This window comes from Camellia sinensis, unplaced genomic scaffold (genome assembly GCF_055761805.1).
Source record: "Camellia sinensis isolate YWXY unplaced genomic scaffold, ASM5576180v1 Unanchor6, whole genome shotgun sequence".
NCBI lineage: Eukaryota > Viridiplantae > Streptophyta > Magnoliopsida > Ericales > Theaceae > Camellia > Camellia sinensis.
This window is the reverse complement of record NW_028129474.1, coordinates 14,962,501-14,966,751: the sequence shown is the minus strand read 5'-3', so window position 1 is coordinate 14,966,751 and position 4,251 is coordinate 14,962,501.

Sequence of the window (4,251 nt, the reverse complement as noted above, 5' to 3'; positions counted from 1 at the left end):
TGGCATGGCAAGCTGCTGGCTTTGGCTGGGCTGCCTTGGCCGTGGCATGGCATGCTGCTGGCCTTGGCTGGGCTGCCTTGGCCGTGGCATGGCATGCTGCTGGCCTTGGCCTTGGCATGGCTTGCTGCTGGCTTTGGCTGGGCTGCCTTGGCCGTGGCATGGCATGCTGCTGGCCTTGGCCTTGGCATGGCAAGCTGCTGGCTTTGGCTGGGCTGCCTTGGCCGTGGCATGGCATGCTGCTGGCCTTGGCCTTGGCATGGCATGCTGCTGGCTTTGGCTGGCCTGCCTTGGCCGTGGCATGGCATGCTGCTGGCCTAGGCCTTGGCATGGCATGCTGCTGGCTTTGGCTGGGCTGCCTTGGCCGTGGCATGGCATGCTGCTGGCCTTGGCCTTGGCATGGCATGCTGCAGGCTTTGGCTGGCCTGCCTTGGCCGTGGCATGGCATGCTGCTGGCCTAGGCCTTGGCATGGCATGCTGCTGGCTTTGGCTGGGCTGCCTTGGCCGTGGCATGGCATGCTGCTGGCCTTGGCCTTGGCATGGAATGCTGCTGGCTTTGGCTGGGCTGCCTTGGCCGTGGCATGGCATGCTGCTGGCCTTGGCCTTGGCATGGCATGCTGCTGGCTTTGGCTGGGCTGCCTTGGCCGTGGCATGGCATGCTGCTGGACTTGGCCTTGGCATGGCAAGCTGCTGGCTTTGGCTGGGCTGCCTTGGCCGTGGCATGGCATGCTGCTGGCCTTGGCTGGGCTGCCTTGGCCGTGGCATGGCATGCTGGTGGCCTTGGCCTTGGCATGGCATGCTGCTGGCTTTGGCTGGGCTGCCTTGGCCGTGGCATGGCATGCTGCTGGCCTTGGCCTTGGCATGGCAAGCTGCTGGCTTTGGCTGGGCTGCCTTGGCCGTGGCATGGCATGCTGCTGGCCTTGGCCTTGGCATGGCATGCTGCTGGCTTTGGCTGGCCTGCCTTGGCCGTGGCATGCCATGCTGCTGGCCTTGGCCTGTGCATGGCATGCTGCTGGCTTTGGCTGGGCTGCCTTGGTCGTGGCATGGCATGCTGCTGGAGTTGGCCTTGGCATGGCATGCTGCTGGCTTTGGCAGGCCTGCCTTGGCCGTGGCATGGCATGCTGCTGGCCTAGGCCTTGGCATGGCATGCTGCTGGCTTTGGCTGGGCTGCCTTGGCCGTGGCATGGCATGCTGCTGGCCTTGGCCTTGGCATGGCATGCTGCTGGCTTTGGCAGGCCTGCCTTGGCCGTGGCATGGCATGCTGCTGGCCTAGGCCTTGGCATGGCATGCTGCTGGCTTTGGCTGGGCTGCCTTGGCCGTGGCATGGCATGCTGCTGGCCTAGGCCTTGGCATGGCATGCTGCTGGCTTTGGCTGGGCTGCCTTGGCCGTGGCATGGCATGCTGCTGGCCTTGGCCTTGGCATGGCATGCTGCTGGCTTTGGCAGGCCTGCCTTGGCCGTGGCAAGGCATGCTGCTGGCCTAGGCCTTGGCATGGCATGCTGCTGGCTTTGGCTGGGCTGCCTTGGCCGTGGCATGGCATGCTGCTGGCCTTGGCCTTGGCATGGCATGCTGCTGGCTTTGGCTGGGCTGCCTTGGCCGTGGCATGGCATGCTGCTGGCCTTGGCCTTGGCATGGCATGCTGCTGGCTTTGGCTGGGCTGCCTTGGCCGTGGCATGGCATGCTGCTGGCCTTGGCCTTGGCATGGCAAGCTGCTGGCTTTGGCTGGGCTGCCTTGGCCGTGGCATGGCATGCTGCTGGCCTTGGCTGGGCTGCCTTGGCCGTGGCATGGCATGCTGCTGGCCTTGGCCTTGGCATGGCTTGCTGCTGGCTTTGGCTGGGCTGCCTTGGCCGTGGCATGGCATGCTGCTGGCCTTGGCCTTGGCATGGCAAGCTGCTGGCTTTGGCTGGGCTGCCTTGGCCGTGGCATGGCATGCTGCTGGCCTAGGCCTTGGCATGGCATGCTGCTGGCTTTGGCTGGGCTGCCTTGGCCGTGGCATGGCATGCTGCTGGCCTAGGCCTTGGCATGGCATGCTGCTGGCTTTGGCTGGGCTGCCTTGGCCGTGGCATGGCATGCTGCTGGCCTTGGCCTTGGCATGGCATGCTGCTGGCTTTGGCTGGCCTGCCTTGGCCGTGGCATGCCATGCTGCTGGCCATGGCCTTGGGGCTGGGCTGCCTTGGCTGCGGTTCTTATCACTAGACGTGCGTTGCGCGACCATGCGCGCAACACGCGCACCGTGGTCAAAAGACCACGCGCGCGGTATTCGCACAGGCCACGCTGCCCACGCCGCGGGCATGCCAGGCCAGGCTGCCCTGGCCGGCTGCATGCCAGGCCGCCCAGGCCGTGCGCATGCCATGCCGTGCTGCCCAGGCCAGCTGCATGCCAGGCCGCCCAGGCCGTGCGCATGCCATGCCGTGCTGCCCACGCCGCGGGCATGCCAGGCCGGCTGCATGCCAGGCCGCCCAGGCCGTGCGCATGCCATGCCGTGCTGCCCACGCCGCGGGCATGCCAGGCCGGCTGCATGCCAGGCCGCCCAGGCCGTGCGCATGCCATGCCGTGCTGCCCATGCCGCGCGCATGCCAGGCCGCCCACGCCCGCGCGGATGCCACGCCATGCTGCCCAAGGCCGCGCCCAGGCCGCGCAAGGCCGCGCCCAGGCCGCGCAAGGCCGCGCCCAGGCCGCGCCCAGGCCGCGCAAGGCCGCGGTCCAGGCCGCCCAAGGCCGCTGCCGAGCCGCCCCAGGCCGCAGCCCAGGCCGCGGTCGAGCCGCAGTGCATGTAACCCAAGGCCGCAGCCCAGGCCGCGCCCAACATGGGGCGTACCTGCCACTGCCTTGCCCTGGGCAAGGGAGGTGCCCCCCCCTTATAATAGCCTGTTAAGCCCTTTTCAGTCTGGCAGGAGGAAACATCAAGCATGTTCGAGGAGTCATAATGGGGTTTTTTTAAAAAGTAATGGTTTTTTGCCAAAACTTTCAACATGAAAGTTGTAGGAAATAATTTAATACACCATAAAAAAAATTAAAAAAAATATTTTTTTACCGAAAATATTTTATTTTAATTTATTTCGATATTAATACTTAAAAAATAATAAAAATTAATAAAAATGGTCAAAAAATTATGGAAAAATTCCCATAATTAAAGGATGATTCACTAGTAATTATAGAAATTATTAAATTATTTTTTTCATTTTTTTTATTTTATTTTGATTTTTTTATGCCAAATAAGGGCTTTAAAAATTCGAAAAGCTCCAGAAAAATTGCAAAAAAATAGGGAATGACATTTAAAATTGATTGTAGTGCATTTTTAATTGTGTTGCACGGTTTGGGTAAGATTATAAAAGAATCATGTTCAAAAAGATCGATCGAGGCGGTGGCATGCCATGGCCTTGGCCTTGGCCATGCCTTGCACAGGGACTTGGCCTTGCCCACTGCCTTGGCCTTGGCCTTGGCCTTGGCTTTGGCCTTGGCCTTGGCCTTGGCATGGCATGGCATGCTCGCCGAGGCCGTGGCATGCCTTGCTGCTAGCCAAGGCCGTGGCGTGGCATGCTCGCCCAGCCCGTGGCATGCCATGCTCGCCCAGCCCGTGGCACGCCATGTTGGCCCAAGGCATTGGCATGGCATGCCGGCCAAGGCATGCTGGCCAACGTTGCACAAGGCGGTGCCATGGCATGGCATGCTGACCAAGACCGTGCCATGGCATGCTGGGCGAGGCCGGGGCATGGCATGCTGGCCGAGGCCGTGGCTTGCCATGCCGCCACGGCCGTGGCATGCCGGGCAACGGACCGGCATGGCCCAGCCCGTGGCACGCCATGTTGGCCCAAGGCATTGGCATGGCATGCCGGCCAAGGCATGCTGGCCAACGCTGCGGCACGGCGAGCTGGACAAGGCGGTGCCATGGCATGGCATGCTGACCGAGGCCGTGGCATGGCATGTTGGGCGACGCCGTAGCAAGGCATGCGGGCCGAGGCCGTGGCATGGCATGTTTGCAACGCCGTGGCAAGACATGCGGGCCGTGGCATGGCATGGCATGCGGGCCGAGGCCGTGGCACGACATGTTGGCCAAGGCTAAGGCATGGCACGCCGGGCAACGCGGTGGCATGGCATGCCGGGCAACGCGGTGGCAAGGCATGCGGGCCGGGGCCGTGGCATGGCATGTTGGGCGACGCCGTAGCAAGGCATGCGGTCCGAGGCCGTGGCATGTCATGCGGGCCGAGGCCGTGGCATGGCATGCGGGCCGAGGCCGTGGCATGGCATGTTGG